General features: G+C 44.8%; 1 long non-coding RNA gene and 1 pseudogene across 1 annotated transcript; one reads left to right on the top strand and one right to left on the bottom strand.

The window, feature by feature from the left end:
- Window positions 1-3,549: 3,549 nt before the first annotated feature.
- On the bottom strand, window positions 3,550-5,073 carry LOC120969614 (uncharacterized; annotated as a pseudogene).
- Window positions 5,074-5,673: 600 nt separating this feature from the next.
- On the top strand, window positions 5,674-10,563 carry LOC120968210 (uncharacterized). The gene is made up of 3 exons (XR_005762446.3): window positions 5,674-5,800; window positions 7,806-8,266; window positions 10,138-10,563. It is a non-coding gene; the product is annotated as an uncharacterized lncRNA (long non-coding RNA).
- Window positions 10,564-21,564: the final 11,001 nt, after the last annotated feature.

Genomic DNA, 21,564 nt, shown 5'->3' on the forward strand with positions numbered 1-21,564 from the left:
GGAAAGAAGAAACGTATACAAAAAAAGAAGTTTTTTTGCGAAAACAATAAAAATTGATTTTTTTTTCCAAAAGCTAAGTGAGACTGGTGGAAAACTTAAAAAATTGAAAAAAACCCGTCTTAAATGCCGAAAACTTCTGCGGAAAATTAAAAAAATATCCGGAGGGAGGGCCTAGAGGGCGACACGTGGCGGTGGCTGAGAGCACCCCAAGTGTCACACTCTCAGCCCATCCCCAAGTGGTCATTGGGAGGCTCCCGAAGGGGCGCTCGTCAACTAGTTGATCCCACTTAATTCTATCCTACGCACACTAGGAGCAATAACGGGCAAGCCCTATAGAATAGAGTTCGAGGGTAGTTCGTTTCATTTTGGTGCTATCGATTTTTACTCTACCTTTTAGCGATTTTATTTTTGCAGGTTTTTTCAAGTGGTTTGGCAATTTCTCTCCGCTTAGTTTTTTTTTCTTTTTATTAGTTGAATTTTGTTTTTCATAAATTGTGAACTTCAATAAAGTTCACAAACACTTTTGAAAATTGACCAATAGTTTTTCAAAATTCATGCTTCTAAATTCGTGAGAACTTTCAAAAATTATGAATGTTTTATGAAACTGTGAACACTTTTAAAGTCACAATGTGTGAATTTTTGAAAGTCTCAAATTTTCAATAAAAATTGTGGACGTTTTTAGAAATTAAATATTTTTTAGATCCATGAATATTTCTCTATTTGATCAACTTTTTCGAAACTATCAAAAAGCTGGTGGTCGTTTTGTATGAAAGAAACAAGGAAAGCCAGCAAGATGAACTAGTCACTCGAGAGAGAGGGAGCTTTGTGGACCGACCCATGTCAACGTTTTACGGCAATCTAGGAGCACCCAATAGGCTGGGCCCACTGTCTCAAATGTACTAAAATCGTTTGTATCAAGTGGGCATGTGTGCCGGAGAACGAGAGAGAACTCTTTGCCTCCGAAAAGTTTTTTTCTTGAGCAAATGCATCCGTAAAGATGTGTGACCTTCATGTGCAGTTGGAACAACAAAAGGTGGGTTTCGCACATTCCCTGGCTACAACAAAGGAAAAAACAAAAAAGAGCATTGGCATTCCTAAACGTGGCTAATACATAGTTTATAGTTGCACACTTTCTAAAAAACAAAGTTAGTAACCGCCATTTTTCAAGTATTTCATTATTTCTTTTTCAAGATCAAAGATGAGGCACACGTGATAATTCAGCGCGCACCCCTAACACGTTAAAGGACGGCTTAGTTTTCTTTTTTGCGTGGTATGAAGAAAAAAGGCTTATCCGTGTGGTCATTTTTTGATATAAAATGAAAAGGAAACAAAGGAAATGCAAACTTAAAAGGAAGGATTCGTTGATGCTAGTACACATGCACAGAAAAATGTGCCATGGCAAGTTGATGGTGGAGTCTGCCATCGAAATATCCACGGATGGAGTTAGCTAGGGATCTGCGTCTGTGCTATTATGCATGTACTTTGACTGGTCGAAGTGAAGCACATTGCACACACACCTGAATTTTTTTTTTTGAAACGCGGTTCCTTAGGGCCCGATTCATAAAAAAGGTCGAAGAGAGGTGCCCACTTAATTAACGGAAAATCAGGCGAAAACCGTCACAACATGCCCGCAAAAACAAGGCACACAGGGCGACCTGGCAACCCACACAAGAACGCACACACGCCGTCGAAGAGAAAACCATGAACAAGCGTCGAGGCCTGCGTCGGTCGATGCCAAACAGTCCACCGCACACGCCGACGACCAGGCAGCTCCGACTCTGTCGACGAGCATTGTAGGGGGAAAGCGCTGGGCCTGCGTCGAGCCGGCACCGGAGCCGACCACCTGTCTCGTGTCATCGTCGCCGCGGAAGCACCTCCTCTACAGCTCCGACTTCATGAAGACAAATGAGGCCCGGCAACCCCTCGAACACACCTGAACCTGAACCTGAAGATAATCTTTGGCGCAACCTCTCGTGCAAATCTTCTGTGACACTCGTGCCATTTTTGTACGATCGAATCAAGTAAAATTACTAGGGCAGGGAATTGAAAACAGCCTACTAAATCAACATTTCTTTCCATGCAATTCTGAATATAAATAGTCTTGAAACCAACCACATCACATGATTAATACAAACACAGTACATGGAGTATAAACAACTTGATTTTTTCAGATCTCGGTTCTTCTGGCAGTCAGATGAGGCCAAGAGGAAATACCGTCTCGCGCGATGGGACATTCTTTGTCGACCAAAAGACCAGGGCGGTCTCGGTATTGAGAACTTAGAAATCAAGAACAAGTGCCTTATGAGCAAATGGCTCTACAGGTTAGAGACAGAGCCGGAGAGCATGTGGGCACAGATTTTGCGTAATAAGTATCTCCAGTCCAAAACACTCACTTAGGTTACCATGAGACCAACGGACTCGCCGTTCTGGAAAGGGCTTAAACCTGTTCTTTCGAAGGGCCAAATTCCTGGTTGGCAATGGGATGTCAACAAGGTTTTGGGAGGATACGTGGTTAGGAGAGACGCCCCTGGCCGTACAATATCCCACCCTGTATAACATTGCGCAATGTAAGGAGGATTACGTAGGCACAGTTTTACATACGATCCTCTTAAATATTCAATTCAGACGAGCACTAGTTGGTGAGCGATGGAATGCATGGATGCACCTGGTTCGGAGATTGATAGATGTTCAACTCTCCGACCAAACGGACTCCACGCAATGGAAAGTAGCTAAGAATGGGATTTTTACGGTAAAATCTTTCTATATGGATTTGATTAATTCTGGCCCAGTCTCGAGATCGTTGCATATTTGGAAGATTAAGGTTCCTTTGCGCATTAAAATCTTTAGGTGGTTTGTCCACAAACAAGTAATTCTTACAAAGGACAACTTAATCAAGAGGCGATGGGTAGGTAGTCCACGATGTTGCTTTTGTGATCATGATGAAACAATATAATATTTATTTCTTGAATGCCCATTAGCCAAATTGCTTTGGAGAACGATTCATATAGCCTTCAACATTACCCCTCCAGTTGACATTGCATCGTTGTTTGGAATGTGGTTAACTGGGGTCGAACATACTACGGCGGCTCGTATTCGGATTGGAATATGTGCGCTCTTGTGGGATATATATGGAATTGTAGGAATGATTTGATATTTAACAGACAACACAATTTAACTTTCTTGCAGGTCAACTTCAGAGCTATTGCTTGGATCCGTACGTGGTCCTTACTCACTCCTATGGAATCCAGGGAGCCGTTGGTTACTGGGTGCAACCAGTGGGAGATGATAGCACGGGCTATATTCAACCGGTTCGGATGGCGGTCGCATAATAGGATAGAAGTCTAGAGAGTTTATCCTTTTTATTGCCATTCCGGTTGTGATTGTCAACATGACCTTTGATTTATTTTTATCTTTCGCTCCACTTGCAAGCTGTAATACTTTGACGACTTTATGATACTTTGCGAACTTTTTATAAGATGGCTGCATGCATTATTATGATGCAGAGGCCGGGTGCACGCCTCCATTTCAAAAAAAAAAAAACACAGTACATGGAGAACAACTAGTGGCATAGATAGACCAAAAGCCCTCACAAATTAATCCCCCAAACCAAATTAATCAACCAAAGAATAGTCTCTAGCTAGCAGATCAGTCGATCCGTCTGTCTAAGTGGAACTTGGATTTCTCCGTCTAAGTGGAGCTGCAATCTAAGCATCCTTGTTGAACTTCACGAACTCATCATGATCCACTATGTCCGGCAAAGAGTCCCACGCCGGTTCTTCCCCCCTGACCGTCTCCGCTGGCGCTGGCTCGCCAAGTATTTTCATGAATTGGTCCATTGGCATGCTGAGATTATCCTCAGGCCCGTCCTCATCATGCTGCTGCTGCTGGTACTGACCAAGAACGTTGGCTGCCCCAATGGAGCTCTGCCCCTTCTCGCTGTCGTCGTAGTGAAGAGGACCCACCGACGACATTATGCCATCCATGAAGTTTTGGCCGTCGTCGTTGTCGCCGTAATGAAGAAGAGGCGGGGGAGAAGGCGGCCGATCCGACGCGTGGGGCTCAACGTGCTCTTGCCGGAGACCACGGACACTCCCCGGCGGCAGCAGCGCGGCGGCGGCGGCGAAATAGTCTGCCGGGACAGGCTTCTTGTTCCCCGCCGTCAGGCCGTCCTCCCCGTAGACTTCCCTCAGGCCCTCGGGGCGCGGCGTGACATAGAGCTTGTGGAGCGCGGGCACGCCCCTCCTGCCGGCGCCCCTGTCCCTGTCGCTGGTGAACTCCTGCATGAGCCACGGCGTCTTGGGCTTCTTGGACGGGGGCGGGACGCAGTAGAACCCGAAGCTGTTCTTACGCCCGCCCTCGGGAAGCTCCTCCTTGCTCTGCTCCACCCGCCAGAACCCGCCGGTCCGGACGCTGCGGTCGGCGCGCTTGTTCTCGGTCGCGCTGCACGGGCTCTGGAACTTGCTCTCGCCGAGGAACCACCACGTGTGCTGGCCCGCGCGGGCGCTGGCCGGCGGGTGCAGCCGCTGCAGAGCGTAGGGGTAATGCCGTACATGTCGGCGTGGAAGATGAACCCCCGCGCGTCGGGCATCTTGTCGTCGCCGTCGATCCACCGGTTGAGGAACCCCATGCTGTCCGCACTCGTCGGGTTGAAGTAGACCCCGGGAGGCAGCGGCGGCGGCTGCTTGAGCTCGTTCAACCCGCCGGGACCGGGCGGAGGGGCCATGGACATGGAGCTGCCGGCTCCGGCTCCGGCGTCGGCGGTGGCGGAAGTTGATCTCTTGATTGCTTTGTAGTTACTCGATGCAAAAAGAAATATGTAGTGACTTCACAACCTAGTAATTTCACACTCATGCAAACAGAAAAAGTGATTACACACATGCATCCCCCAGAAAAAAAACTCATGTATCTAATAAACACATGCATATATGACAAAAATAGGCTAGATGGTAAGACCGTATACAACTACCAGGTAGTAGTTGGTAACCATGAAGAATCAATAAGCGTACGTGTCTTGAAAGAGAGAGATGAATCTGCAGACCTATTCACATCCAGCCACATGCGTACGTATGTGCGTGCTCGGCCAAAGGCCCTGATCGCGTTGGCCACTCGCCTTGATGACGACGCAACCACGCCGAGTCCGCAACCATGTTGCTGCGTTCCTGTCCGGTTACAGCAGCCTCCGTGGATGTGGGACTTGGCTTATTGCTTCGGAAAGCTGGACTTGATCACGACGCAACCACGGCGGGTCCGCAGCCCTGCTGCTGCATTCATGTCCGGTTACAGCAGCCTCCGTCGATGCGCCGGCAAGATCGCAAAAGCATCAAAAGGTCACGGGCCTGGATTATTGCTTCGGAAAGCTGGAACGGCACGTACGCGTGCGAGTCGTGCGATTACCTCTCGGACGCGTCTAGTGAGCGGCCGGCTGCCCACTAGTGCAACCGAGCGGCCGGCTGAAAAGGATAACCCCTGTCCCCCGCGAAACAGAAAAGGAAGGAGCCACCAACCCGACCGATCGAGCGGCCACAAATAGACCGATCGAGCGGCCACCAACAGAATCGCCCCCCCACCCCCCCTCCACGTGGCCAGCTGTCCCCAGCTCACACCCACGCCTCAGCCCCTCGCACGCTGCCTTCTTCTTCTTCTACACGCCAGAAGGAGATCCAACAGAATCGCCCCCAGCCCTTCTTCCTCCTCCTACACAGCCGCCATGGGAGCCCCAAAGTAGAAGAAGGAGCTGCTTCAAAAAAGAAGATCTAAGGGTAGGATGGTCAGAGCCATACAAGGCAGTAACATCAAGTAGGTAAGCCCCTCTGCCCCTCTTCACTTTCCCGTTTCTTCTACTGCATATATGTAGGCATATGTAAACCCACTTCTTCATGGATCTAGCACAAATCCATGGAGAAGCTGCTTCAAAAAAGAGGTGAATCTGGCACATCACACCAGCCTACTTGATGTTACTGCTGGATGTGTTAAATAAGCCAAAAACTACTTGGTGCATGCCAAACAAGTTTCTACCGCCTGGATGTGTTAAACAAGCCAACTAAAACAAGTTCTCTGGTCAATTAAAACATGATTAAAGCCAACTCAACAAGCATTGTAGCCAAAAACTAAACAAGCATTCTACCAACTTGTAGTTATTGTTTGCAAATGAACAAATTGACTGTCCAAAAGATATGTGCAACGAAAAATTCATAAATGTGCAACTGAACATGCATCCCAGCCAACTGAACCTATATTCTGGCAACTCAGCATGCATGCTAGCCAAAACTAAAACATGCATTGTACCCCACGTGTACTGGATATTTGTGAGTGAACACTTTAGAAAACCTGTAGTATATGTGCAATAAAAACATGTTTTCTGGCCAACTAAACATGCATGTTGGCCAAAACTGAGAAAATGTATCCTGGCCAACTGAAACATCTATTATAGCCAACTGAATACATTAACTGTCCAACTGAATATGCATGTTGGCCAAAACTCAAAAAAAAGCAACCTGGCCAATTGAGACATCTATTCTAGCCAACTAAATACATTGACTATACAACTGAATATGTATGCTGGCCAACTGAAAAAATGCATCCTGACAATTGAGACATCTATTCTAGCGAAAACCAGAAATCTGTAGTGCGACAGCAAAAAACACAAGAACTTTTGTCCATGGCTACTGAAGCCACAAACCATATTAACATATCTCTACTCCTATAAAAATCTGAGCTGGTGATGATGGTGTGCCTGCCATCTTGCATTTCGGATCATCGGATCTGCATCCGACGCACAACACAAAGCAATCTGTGCAATTTTACAGAAAGACGCCCGCTTCACTTCACACATTTGCAGATAGCCCCTCCAAGTCCCATCTCTCCCGTTCAGCACTGGCGCCCCCAACTCATCAAAATCCATCTGAAAAAGAAGGCGCTGGAAGAACCACCGATCTCGCTCGATGTCACTGGAATCGATCTCGCTCGATGGCCGTTGTCGGTGCCATCCACCCCCAAGCCTCTCACGCCTGCTCTCATCAGCCCCAGCGCTCACCACCACCGCAAAATCCCGTCCTCCCCGCCATCTCCTCCGCCCCCTTTTGCCCGTCTCCTCTGGCGCCGACCTCGGCAAGCACATACGCCGCCAACGCTGCCCGTCCGCCGACTCGTCCTCCTGTTGTGCCGCAGCACAACCGCCCAGCATCTCCACCACGACGCCCTCTTCCGCGTCATCCCCTACACCCCACCCCCATCTCCTGCGGTTCCAATGCCCGGAAGTGCGCCGTTGCCGCCGCCGTACCCTGACGCCTCTCTTGCTTCCTCCCTTTCTTGTTGCAGTAGCCCCACCACGCACCGGCACCACATCATCCTCCTCATCGCCATCTCTTCCGCCCGCTCCCCGTATCCTCCGACGTCGACCTTCAGAAGTACGCCGCCGGCTGCGTCGCCACCTACTGCTGCCCGCCGGAGGATTTCGGCTGGTGGCGAACTACTCGTTCCCGGCAGTGCCGGTGCCAACTACCTCAAGCCACTGTGTTTGTTCCCAAATCCCAACCACGTTCATCCCTCCATAAGTTTTGTGTTTCTCTGTCAGACCCAAAGAAGTTTGTCATTGTTTTGGAGCAGAGATGTGTGATTTGTGCAGCTATGTGATTGAAACCATTGCCTCTCCTAAATATGTTTAAAAACTAATTGGTAGTGGATCTGCAAAGTACCTCGGGAACTGCAGATTTATCCTTGGGGAAATTACTGAGAACCATCCCCTCGGGTTGTTACTAGATTTTCTATTCAATATTCAGATTTTTTTCCATTGTGATCTGTGTCAGATTTATTGCTCAAGGAAAATGGAGCAGTGTTATCAAGCATTGCTAAACAGAATTACTGTACACACGACAGTTGCTGGCCGAACTCTGGACGATTGAAGAATTGAATGGTGCTGTTTACCTTTGCTCTACGCATCGATGGCTTGATGCGCTGCATCATCTGAAGATCGTCCAGAACCCGTCGGCTGTGTAGTAGCGCTCTTGCTAAATGTCTTCTTAAGTGGAAAAGATCTCAAGCCCTACTTTAAAGATAAGCTTTTCCACTTTGTTGTATCAAGTAATTTTACTTCCCTGTATATTAATTATTGTGTATTGAACGGAATCTGAGTAATCCTTTTTTACAAAACAGCATATATACACTTGTGTGGTTGTATGAGATTAATGGAGCAAGAACGGCATGCAGTATTGTCTTCGTCTCATCCACTAGCAGAAGATTTCTATTTGGAAATGCTAATTGAAAAAAGGTATGCAGCATTAGTAATATCCTTCTAATATGTGGTCTGGGAGAGATGCCCGATCATGAGTGTTGTGTTGCTTGTAGATAGATTTTTCACGACTTCAACATGTGCCTTCCTTCTCATCGTGTGTTACCCTAAACCCCTATGAGTTCATATATCTGTTTTAATTCTCCGCAAGTAAAATTTGATATTATGTAACGTCTGTATGATTAGAATCCCATGGGAAACTGTGTATTTTTTCCTAAGACAATATATGACTTCAGACTCATATACCTACGTGAACCTGCATAATTTTTAGAATATTTGTTTGAACAAGGTATATGTCATGTTATTTTAATTAGTTTTGAAAAACTTTAGTATTGTTTGGCCGGGGCCACATCAGATGCTCCTCTTGAGAAGTTGAATGATAATTTTGAGGTGTCTCATGAAATCTAATCATAACTTGCCTTCTCAAACGAAAAGGAATACATCAATTATTTGATTCTTAGCTTTTGGTTAGAACCGTCATGCAAAGTTTACCTCACAAACTGGATTTTCCCCTAGACTAGCTTACTTCTTTGTTTTTCTTAAGATTCAGCGATATAAATGTTAGCAAATAAACCAGTGTGGCTTGATTAGTAGTTTGGTAGCGTTTTTCTAGCTGCAGCTTTCTTCAGTAGTTTCAGTTAGCAGTTTTCTTCAGTAGTTTCAGAAGTTTCAGTTAAACTGTTAGCGACGCCTGAGGACTTGGGCTGTACGATCCTGAGGCGCGTTTGTAGGCCTGTAAGGACTTGTTCTCGGTCGTGGGATGGCACGATCCGGTAAGAGGGCAAGACCTGCGGCATGTTTGCCTTCTGTTAGAGATAATAAAAGTGAAACAGAAAAGCAACATTCAGAGCGTTGCACAAAACTTCAGTGTTCTTCCTCTGTTCTTCTTCCACCTTGGGTGATAGAGAGAGAGAGAGAGCAGAGAGATTTTGAGGGAATTGTGAGTGCTGACAATAAAGTCGAATATTCAATATGGAGCCAAAGCAGCTCTAGGGTGAATGGTGTGAAACAAAAAAAAAGAATAGAAAAGTCTGGACTTTTTGCAACAAACATATTTGTGTCTTCTAACAAAATACATTTTTTCCTGAAGAAACGCCATATTTACTGATTTGTGCTAGAAAAAGTGGTGCCCATGGAAGTGTTTTAAGACTTAAGAGCACCAATTTTTTTTTCTTCCAGATCACAACATGTTTTGTTTCTTCATTAATATTTACATAGTTATAATGCTTGATATGCTTGAGTGTTTGGCAGGAGCACATGAGAAGGAAAGAGGGAAACTAATATCACCATATTGAATTGCCTTCTCAGTGACATGTGATTTCTTTTAATACGGTATTATGTAGTATGCATGGCTACACTAACCTAGGATTGGAACATAGAAGGAAGAGGACGGCTAGAGATTAAGGCACTGAACATCAGAAGACGATGTTGTCATACGATATTTATGCAGATGTTGTTCCATAGCAAATCACCTCTTCTAATTAAACTGTTTGAATATTTAGTCATACGATATTTATGCAGATGTTGTTCCATAGCAAATCACCTCTTCTAATTAAACTGTTTGAATATTTAGTCATACGATATTTATGCAGATGTTGTTCCATAGCAGTGTATAACACTACACTAGAATCTATGTTCGAGCTCAGTTCTTGCATGTCATGTGTCAAATATTTACATTGTATGAATAAACTTGGGATGGCATGCATTTATGATGTTTTCTATATTGCGGAATCAATTATTCATGTACATGCAACACTTTTGAATTTTAATACTCTCGTATGTATGCAAGTTATGTATAACGTGTTTCTATTTGCGTTTCCTCTCTTCATGCTGAGTTCTCCTGGATTCAGAGAAAAAGCTGGCCAGTGTCGTCCCGATTGCCAAATGTGTGGTCAGATTTTCTATTTGCAGTCAGTAATGAGAAAGCTGAGTAAGGACTAAGGAGAACAAAAAATCTTCCTGCAAGGTCAAGATGGTGAAGAGAAGGTTTGGCTTGGACGAACAGTATATGTAATCTTTAAGGAGACAAGTTCTTATATTGCCTCAAATGGCAAGAGATGTGGAATTCCATTGATTTTTGCTCGAATAGTGTATAGAAATGGGTTCTTTGCAAGAAAGAATTGCTTCTACTAACAAGGCGGACGGAAACCATATGTTTGATTGTGCTCGATGCCTACCTATCAACAATATAACATCGTTTGATCAATGTCTAGGAACTATTTTTTGCGGGACATAGCAATGAATTGGATCTTGGACATAATTTAAATAAACAATAATGTTTCACGTGATCTTTTGTGACCCCGTAGCGTAGCACGGGCATCTTACTAGTTCACGCATATAATCTTGCCCCACACATATATTCTGATCCCACACCTATTGCAAAGCTATAGTGTAAAAATATGTTCAATATACCAGAACTAAAAAATGAAACGGCGATGAAAACATATAACTATAATCTGTCATCCAATTCTTCTTTCTTCTTTCACCTGGATTTTCCGTCTCAAATGTAACATCAAATTATGTGCAGAAAAATCTGAAACAGCTCCTTGCCAAACAGAAAACCTGCAGATCATTGCAACGAAACAGAGGGAAAAAGTCAGAAAACTCTGTAGTAAAAAGAAGTCATGCTCTTGCCAGTTATTTACTGCAAACTGTGCAACTAACATAACAACTCTGTGCAAACAAAAAAATGCATAATTGTTATAATAAAGATTATGCTACAGTCATGTTGCTTTTGGAACTAAGATTGTCACAAAATGGTGTGCAACTGCCTATTTACTAAGTTTTTAGGTTGTTTGAAACACTCTTTTCTGTGGTTACCAACTGATGACATCACTTTCTTCTTTTTTATATGTGCAGGGAGTGTGTGGCAGCATCCAAAAAAAGGAAAAAAATGCTTGATCTCAATGAGTTGCCTCCTGATCTCAATGAGCTTCCTCATGATATGGATCAGCAGCAACCCAGCATACAACAAGGAAATTGGACAGAAAATGGGCGATCTGTTTACTACACGCAAGCAAGTCGTGGTGGTAACCCTATGGGCCATCCCAATGTGGCAGGCCAGTCATCAACCCGTGGTGCCCCTGTAGTGGTGTCTTTGCAGTCAGAGAGCCATACTCTTGATGACACGGGAACCGCGGCAAATGTTCCTGGTCCAACCAGGACTGAGCTAGCAGCTGGGGCTGTTGACGGAGCTGTGCAAGGAGAAGAAGGAGAGGATGAGGCTGGTTCTCAACCTATGGAACCCTATGTTGGCATGAGGTTTGACAGCCTTCAAATTGCTAAGGATCACTACAACAGCTACGCACTACGGATGGGTTTCTCTATCAAGATGAACACCTCTAGGCGGACACCCCGCACCAATGTATTGATAAAACAACAGTTTTGCTGCAACAAGTTCAAGAAGCCCAAAGCTGATGATGGAGGAGCCGAGGCTCCTCCTGTCCTGGACCCTACAGATCCAAAAACTGTTGACAGTGATGAGGAAATGAAAGATGAACCTCCAATCTTTGCTGAAGAGGACGCTGGTCCTAGTAAGAAGAAGAAGAAATGGAAACGCGAGACAATAAAGCAGACTGAATGCAAGGCGAAAATGTTGGTGAAGCTGATAGATGGGCGATGGGAGGTGACGCACTTTGTTCGTGACCACAATCATCCGCTCGTGAACAAACCTTCATTGTCCAAATACTTGAGATCCCACCAAGGCATCTCACCTCATGAAAAGGAGTTTTTGCGCATCTTGTATAACTGCAACTTGACTACAGGTGTGGTGTTTCTATATCCCTTAAAGAATTAAGTTTACCTCTAGGCGGTCCAGTGTGCAACTGTCATGGTACTACTGTGCAACTGAAATGACTTAACTATGCAACTGGTGTCCAACTTCCCATGCTGTTTGTATATCACTTTTCGTGCATGTTGTGCAACTAGATTGTCTTCACTGTGCAACTACACAATGTCCTGTATGCAAAAAAGTGCAAAGTGTTTTTAAAAAGGTGCAGCTAGGTGTCCATTTCCTGCAATTATCTTCTGTGCCAACACATGTCATATTACTGTGCAGCTGGATGTGCGCATTCGTGCAACTAAAAAAGGATATACTGTTTCTTCTTTGTATTATGCAGGACGCATGATGCATGTAATGGCAGAGTTCTATGGATCTGAGATGATGGTGCCGTTCGGACCAAAGGCAATAACAAATGTGTGTACAAGTTTCCGTAGAGATGACACAAAGGAGGGTGACATGATTGAGACAATTGCGCACTTCAAGGATATACAGAAAACCGATCCAGACTTCTTCTATAAGGTAAAATATGATGAAGAGGACAGAGTTGTCAACATATTTTGGGTGGATGGCTTAGCTCGAAAAGCTTATGCTGAGGCGTACCACGATTGCATATCGTTTGACACTACCTACAAGACCAACATGTATAATATGTCGTTCGCACCCTTCATTGGAATAAACCGACATGGCCAATCTTTCATGCTCGGTTGCGCGTTTGTGAGGCAGGAGTTGGCATCAAGCTTTGATTAGGTCTTCCTAGCATTCCTAGAGGCTATGGGTGGCAAACCTCCTGACAACTTCATAACCGATCAAGATGGTGCAATGAGGCAGTCAATACAGAGCATCTTTCCAACCACCATGCATCGATGTTGTCGATGGCACATCATGAAGAAGGCCCAGGAAAAAGTTGGTTGGCTGTTGTGCCGGAATCCAGGGCTCTCTGATGATTTCAAATACTGTGTTGACTTCAGCTTCACTCCAGACGAGTTTGAACAGAATTGGGCTGGGTTAATGGTGAAGTACGAGGCTATGACACACACACACACACACTTTGAGAAGTTGTACGAATACAGGTCAACTTGGGTGCCGTGCTACTTCAAACACAGGTTCTTCCCCTTCCTGCAGTCTACACAGCGTAGTGAGGGATTCAACACCGTCTTAAAAAGATATGTGAACCCACACAACTTGATGCTGAACTTCGTCAAGCAATATGAAAAAATTCAGAACCACATCCTTGCCAAGGAAGGCTGCAATGATTACAGGACAGAACACCTTGAGATTGAGCTGTGGTCCAACTTCCCAATAGAGAAGCAAGCTTACAAAACCTACACTAGGGACCTTTACCGCAAGTTTAGAGAAGAGTTTGAACTGATTGGACGTTATAATGCATTCCAAGTTGGTGCTGATATATTTGAGCTCAGACCGAACCAGGAATTTGTTGCCAAGTATGGTTCTCGAAACTACTTGGTGCAGGCAAGGGTGGAGGAGGGTTCCTATTTGTGTGAGTGCTGTAAAATGGACAAGGACGGCATCCTCTGTTGCCACATCCTCAAGGTGTTCACCCATATTGGAGTTGATGTCATACCGAAAAGGTACCTGCTAAGACGGTGGATACCTACTGCTGTACCTAGTGCGCCAGGGACTGGTTATGAGCAACCGGATGAAATGCCTCCTCAATCAAAGAAGCAGATAAGGGAGAGGAACATGATATACGATTTTCGGAAACTAGCAAAGTTTGCGAGTGGTTCTGATCCAGCACAAGCTATTGTATACAAGCATATGCGCGCAGCACGTACCGAGATCGGCCACCTGAACAAGTCCAAGAAAAAGAAAAAACCGACTGCTGCCATGGGGCCATCAGATGATGGCAACCCTCGAGGAGCTCCTCCACCTCCAGGCCCTACACGGCATGGTCCTCCACCTCCTCCCCCGCCTGGCCCAACAAGCAGTGCCCCGCGTGCTCCTCCCAATGGCCCTACAGGGAGTACTCACGGGCCTCATCATCCAGGTAATTACCTGCCCAACACCCCCATCTAACTAGATGTGTGATTTCAGTTGCACACATCATGGTGCCCAGTTGCACAGAACATGCTACCTAGTTGCGCATGCTATGAGCATTAAGATAAAACAACTAACTGGTTTTTTTCCTGTTCTGGCTATAGTTGATGGCAACCCTCGGGGACCTCCTCCACCTCCAGGCCCTACACAGCACGGTCCTCCACCTCCTCCCCCGCCTGGCCCAACAAGCAGTGCCCCGCGTGCTCCTCCTAATGGCCCTACAGGGAGTACTCAGAGGGCTCGTCATCCAGGTAATTACCTGCCCAACACCCCATCTAACTAGGTGTGTGATTTCAGTTGCGCACATCATGGTCCCCAGTTGCGCGCGCTCTGTTAGTTCAAGCATCAAGACAAACAAACTAACTTGCTTTTTCCTGTTCTGGCTACAGGTGATTACCAACCAAGTGGCATGACGGGCCGTGCTACTACAGGTTTTCTTTTTAACTTAATTTGCACACAACAACCAATTAGTTGCACAACATAAGTTGTGTGGTTGCAGAGAACATCAGTCATGGTTGCGCGAAAAAAAACTAAACTTTTTATATGATTATTCCACAGGTGATCAAACACAAGCTCGTGATGGTCCTGCCCAGTTGGAGGCTCCATCCCCAGCACAAGCCTATGATGATTTTGTGCCTAGGGATCCTCCAAGGTCTACTACAAAGGGTAGGGCGAAGAGTCGACGGTACAAATCGGCGCTGGAGCTACACCCAAAGAAGAAAAACAAATGCAGCCAATGCCAATCTACAGAGCACACTGCTGGTGTGTGTCCACTCAGGCTGCTGTGATTCTCTTGTATCGTTTGTATCAAAAAAGGGGAAAAGGAAAAGAATGATGGTTTTTGAGCAATTTAGGGGGCAAAAAGTGGACACATACAACAACTATGCTTTCTCCTCTGTAAGTTGTTTTCCTTGAATTAGTTAATGCACTGTGTAAAAATGGTTGCTATTTGTGCCTTTGTTGGCAAATCATTTAATATTTACTTGTCGAACAATTGTATGCCCAGTTCTCGTAATGTGTGAACAAGAGTGATGACATTTAGTTGCAAAAGAAATACTACTAGTATGCAACTACAAAAATGTTTATAAAAATTGTGCAAAACTGCAAGGCATCGAAAAAATGGCAAAAGAATAAAAAAAGTGAACTGACCTAGTCCTTTTCGAATCTCAGCACCTTCCTCCATGGGGCAGAGTTGTGCGTGCTGGTGACCCAATCATATGCCAGCTTCTTCCTGAGGTTGAGATCTTCCTTGGGCTCATAGTTGGGCAGTAGGCTCCCGTTCCACTCAATGGCGTTTAACAGTGTGAACAAACCACACTCATTGCTGCAGTGGGGGAAAAGGAAAAAATGTTGGAGGCTTTTAAAACCAATAAGACAATATACTCTGTGGCACTGTACAACTAATTATGTGTTCCTGTGCAACTACTTATTTGGCACTGTGCAACTAATTATGTGGCACTGTGCAACTACTGATGTTCAACTGGGAAAGTCATAAAAATGAAAAACAGATTGCAAACTAGTTTTGTGTCTTAAAAAACCAAATATTGTACAAGTAGGAAATTTTAAAAGACTATAGATTGATTGAAAAAAAATAAAGAACAATGTAATGCTTCTTGTCATACTTGCTAATCTGCTTCGGTACGTCGATGTCAATAATCTGGAAGTGCTCGATGCTCTGCTTTGGGTAATGCTTCCTCCATAGCTGGCGTACTGCCCCCGCAATCGTAGAGGCGGTGTCCATCAACTCAATGTCTTCTAGCTTTCTGTTTGAATCAAGGACTTCGAAACGTCCGTCCCTCAGGTTGATGTTGAAGACCCAATAATGCCTGCCTCCTTCGCGGTCGTTTATATTAGCGCACTCAAGCACTGGCAGCATGACTTGCACACGTGAACAATTCAGATACAGGTACACACTATAGGTAAGAAAAAACACTACAAAAATGAGATGTGAAAGTTGAAACAGGTTGGCAGAAGGTATTTGCCAACTAATAGATGTGTCATGTGCAAATAAACATGCTGTGAGTGCCAAATATGAGATGGATCATGTGGGCACAACACTCACCAAATCTTTCTTGTCGAGACGGTTCTTGTGTTCAAACTTCTTATTTATCTCATTCGTATTGTAGATACCCTGCTGTAAATTGATCTGCAGAAAAATTATAAACATGGCTCAAGCACTAGGGTATGAAAAGACTCCCTGGTTGGTCAACAAAAGTGGTACAAAAAAAGAAGGAAGAGGGTATAATTTTTTTGAAAAACTTACAGAAAACCTGAGTGGCATGACAACTTTCTTTGACCCTTCTGGTAAGTTATCCATGATGTGTATGATTCCAGTCTCAATGACAATTTTTGAAAGTCACTGCTTTGGCTTCATTGAATCAACTAACTCCTTCAAAGAAATGAAGAAATTACCATACCTGATTATCTCAGGGCTGCATAAAGAAAGACAAAGTTAGCTTGAAGGGTCACATAAAGAAAGAAAGAAAAAGTGCAATAAAAAAAACAATGTTCTGCAATTTAAAGCACTGTTCTGTGCAACATGCTCTGCTTGCTGTGCAACTAAGTGGGTGGTACTGTGCAACTGAAAAAAGATATGAATATAGGCTGTGGGGAGTTGGCTTGCCTGGTGTTCTCATCATCTAGTAGACTAAATAGACAGCCAACCCCCAACTAAGCAGAATAATAGACAAACCAACCTAGTACAAACAAGAAGCCAACTAGACAAACAGGAAACCAACCTAGTACTCATAGACAAACCAACTAGTGCAAAAAAGCAAAACATGTGGACAACCAACTAGTACATGGATGCAGCCAACTAATCAGGCAACTTGTGCAAACTGAACGACGCGTAGACAGCCAAGCTAGCACAAAACAGCAACAGCCAACCTAGCACAAAAACAGCAACTAGTACATGAAGAAGAACTAGGAGAAATAATGAACAGATCTCAAACCCCCTGCCCTTGACAGCAAACATCCCTGGACAACGAACAACCGTTCTCCATCGCCCTTAAATGCCACAACGGGTGCCCTAGATGTGCATCCCCTGCTAGCTTTCGAACACCGTAGCAATACAAGTGCCCTACCCAACTACACCACTCTGCTTTGCAATTGAAAAAAAAACAAAAGTGTGCAATTTAAAGCACTATTCTGTGCAACATGCCCTGCTTGCTGTGCAACTAAGTGGGTTGTACTGTGCAACTGAAAAAAGATATGTACATAGGTTGTGGGGAGTTGACTTGCCTGGTATTCTCATCATCTGCTCCTGGGATATGCCTGACCCACTACAACATGGCAGCGTAAAGCTTGTTGACTGCCTCGTTTGAGTTGAATGTCTTCTTTTTGTTGTAATCTATGAAAGGAGACCTTTGAGATGCTCCGGGCCTTATTACCCTCCTCTGTCTTCTTGCAACAGGTGGTCCTGAAGAACTGCTCGTGCCAACTACTGGTCCTCCGCATATTGGGGTGTGGCAGCTGTCTGGTGATCCAACATTTGGCTGGTGAGCTAATCCCTTGCCAGCATCACCAGCAACGCATCCTTCTTTCGTTGTTGCTGGGTCCAACTCATCCTCGTCTATGACAACCACATTTGCTTCCCCTGTTTGTGCTGCTGGAGCAAGTGCTGCAGCATGCCCAACATCATCATCTATTCCCAGGTCGAAAGTTGGTGCATCGCAGTACCCGTCACCATGATAGCTGCAAGAATTTGATCTGCGTATGGGTTGAAGGCCAGGGGCATCTTCTTGCGGCACATTCACAGGTGCGTCGTTCGCTGACTTGGTTCGCAGTAATGTTGTAGTTGGCGACCTGGGAGGCTTGCACCTGCTTACTATGTTGAACACCTCCTCTTGTGTCAATCTGTTCTGAAAATCAGCTCTTGGTGATGCAGACTTGCTTGGATGCTCTGTGGTAGCTCTTGGACACGACAGTTTGACAGATTGACAACCTCCTTCAGTGTTTGACATTGTCACCTTGGGGCTTGCGGTTGCAGTTGAGTCTTCCTGAACAACTCTGCTAGTTTTGACTGTGACCACTTCAGTTGGCACACTGGTATCTGCAGTTGGCACCTTTGCAGCCTGAGTTGGCACCAAACTAGCAGAACTTGGCAGTCTTGCAGAGTTGGCTGTTGCACGTTGTTCTGTCTCGTGTCTGGACCCCACACCTTCCCTGCCCTGTTCCTCCTTTGTGCACTTGGCAAACTTGACAATCTTTTGCTGCTTAGGTGGTTTAGGTGGGGCTGTTGACAGAGGAATCTTACCCTTGATCTGTTGAACTCCTGTGATGGTTGTAGGCTCAACAGGTATTGCTGACACATCTTCAGTGGTGGTTGGCTCTCTGATCACTACAGTTGGCACAACAGTTTGCGCCACATTTATTTCTGCATCTGCCCTCGGCATCTGTTGCTTGGTTTGAGGCAGCTTCAGATTCTTCTTCATTGTAACTCCTTTGCTCTTCTGGACCACATGAGGGTTTGCCACAGATGCTGCCTTGCTCTTGCTGGAGCTGATATCTGGAAGCTGCTTCAAATATTCCTTGTATTTCTCCTTTGAATGAACCCAATCAATACCCTTCCCTGCTTCCTCCATGTCAACTGGATTCTTTTCAGCCTCACTCAAGAAGAACAGATTGTGGTCAGCAGCAAAATCAATCTCGTCACACATCTCTCGCTCGTGGAAATCTGGCACAGGGAAGGTGGTTGGCAAAGCTGGCTTCATGTTGCACAGCTTGAATATGTCAATGCTGCCCCGAGACTCCGCTTCATCATTTTTCTTTGACTTTGGCAGATTCTTGTCTTTCCAGCAAGTTTTGTCAATCAACATCTGTAGTGTGCTCCTGCTGCTCATTGAGTTGCTGCTGCTGGTAGGGTTGGCAGATCTGGTTGTGTCGCCGCCTGTACCACCAGAACCAGGGGCGTTGTCATCATCATCATCATCTGAACTGTCACTCCCTCCATTGAATCCCTCTTGATCATCAGGATCGGCATCCTCGTCTTCTTCCCCGTCCTCTCCTTCCCCCTCACTACCATCGATTGCTGCAGCTTTGTTTCCATCTCCTTCTTTGGCTTCATTTTCTTGTTCCTCCTCCTCTGCCTCACTATCTTCTTCCTTGCCCTCCTCCTCTCCTTTGTCCTCTTTTCCTTTGTCCTCCTCCTCCTCTTCCTCCTCCTCCTCCTCCTCATCATCCTCCTCCTCCTCCTCATCATCTTCCTCTTCTTCTTTGTCCTCCTCCTCTTTGTCCTCCTTCTCTGATTCATCCTCATCTGACTCCCCGTCGTCTTCAACATCTTGTGGTACTTCCATTTCATCATCTTCGTCTGACTCCTCCTCATCGAACTCTTCTTCTTATGCTATAGGTGAAACCCGTCTCTTCCTTTTTGGAGCACGGCGTGACGGAGCGGTTCCCGTTGATGTCTGTTGTACATATGGATCAACATCCGGTTCCTCATCATCGATCTTGCCAACTGCTTCAATGAAGGTGCCAACCTGTTCAGTTACTGCCTTGCACAAGTCATTGACCACTTTGGCAATCTTTGCCTTTTTCTGCATCAAAAAATTGAGTACTCATTCAATTATAAACAGTTTTATAAAAAAAAGAAATGTTGGTAAATGATCGAAACTGATTTATGCAAAAGACTTACCTGGGGATTGTACGTTAGTGGTAATTTGGATGCAACGAATGCTTGAGCTTGCAAAAGACCACCAAACAGCGGTGTCTGCTCCGTGCCCCTATACTCCTCTTTAAGCTGATGTGAAAAGGAGAAAAAGAAAAAGGATAAGGTTATCAAAGCAGATATTGTGTTGAAGGAAAAACAGAATGTTATAACTTGTGCAACTAAAACAAAATGCTGGGTAGACAGAATTCTACATGAATGAAACTGCACAAAACAAAAAAGAAAGTGCACCCCAAGAGGTCACCTGAAAAAAATGTTTCTGCCAACTGTTGTCACACATCTGTGCAACAAGATAAGTAAAACTGTGCAACTTGAAACATATGATGTCCCATACAAAAATGAACATGTGACCACATGCCAAAAACTATAGCTACAAGATGTGCAACTACAGGCATTATTGTGCCATCTAATTACAGTTTTTGCGCAACTACCAAAAAGTGTCTACCTAAATTTCTACCAACTTATGCAACTGAACAACATATGCAAACAACTGCAGAGCATAAAGGAAAGCCAACCCCAACTAAGCAGACTAATAGACAACCAACCTAGTACAAACTGGAAGACTGCAAAGTGCAGAACATGTGAACAGCCAATTAAAAAAAGGGATGCAACCAACTGGGTAGAATTTTGTGCAACTAAACCAAAAAACTAGTTCAATCAGCAATTGAATTTTCTGCCAACTGTTGTCACACATCTGTGCAACAAAGATAAGTAAAACTGATTACAGTTTTACTTATGACCACATGCAACTTGAAACATGTGAGCACATGCCAAACTAGAGCTACAAGCTGTGCAACTACAGGCATTATTGTGCCGACTGATTACAGTTTTTGCGCAACTACCAAGAAGTGTCGAAAAGCTGGTATCCAAATCGTATATGCACCTATCAAGGAATTAAAACTGGGCAGAAATGAATATAACATAAAAATAGCACTATTGAAAAAAACAAAAGGGAACTCACTTGTAATTTGCCAAACACACCAGGAGAGATCGTGTCCTTCTTGATCACCTTGGCAATTAGGTTACTGTCCCATGCATTTGATAGTATAGCATAGTTGCTTACTGGGATGTCATGAACGAGCGCGTCAAGGTACAGGATCTGCCGCAGAACCAAAAAAGAAAAACCAAAATTCAGTTATTATGAGGGGCATTTTTTAGAAACTATGACTGCACAAAAAGAAGAAAAAGACATTGAAGTGCTAGTTTCCACTCACCATCAAATGATACAAGCAGCAGCAAACAGTTTGCTTCGCCTGGTCCATGTTCCGGAAAGCTTCATTGATGTGTTCTGCTACAAAAAGGCAGATGTTGAAGTTCTTGAGGTTTTCATGATCTACCACGAGTCCGTAGCACTTTGGGCTCAGCCTCAGGGCCGTGGTTGGTGCTAGGAAAGTGCTGAATGCAACCGCAAGCCAAGCCATAAAGAATGTGTCATCCGTTCTTCCCCCCATATCCTTAATCATCTTGGTCCATGTACTGATCTGGGGATGAGAACTTCCAGTTATGTTGAAAGTCTCTCTGAATCTCCTAATTGTATCCTTGTCAACTTTATAACTGACTTTTAGACCCCTGTTAGGAAGATCAAATACCCTTTGAACACTGTCAGCATTGACACGGATACTTCCCCTGCCTGGGAACACCATTTCAGATGTCTCTGGCTGGTAGGACTGCACCAGGAATTTATTGAAGTCCCCTGGAAGTGTATCTGATAAATTCAAGAGGCCCCCAAACAACCTTGAAACTAGCTCTGACTTCTATAGCGGGGATAACGAG

The sequence above is a fragment of the Aegilops tauschii genome, chromosome 7, assembly GCF_002575655.3.
Source record: "Aegilops tauschii subsp. strangulata cultivar AL8/78 chromosome 7, Aet v6.0, whole genome shotgun sequence".
Lineage (NCBI taxonomy): Eukaryota > Viridiplantae > Streptophyta > Magnoliopsida > Poales > Poaceae > Aegilops > Aegilops tauschii.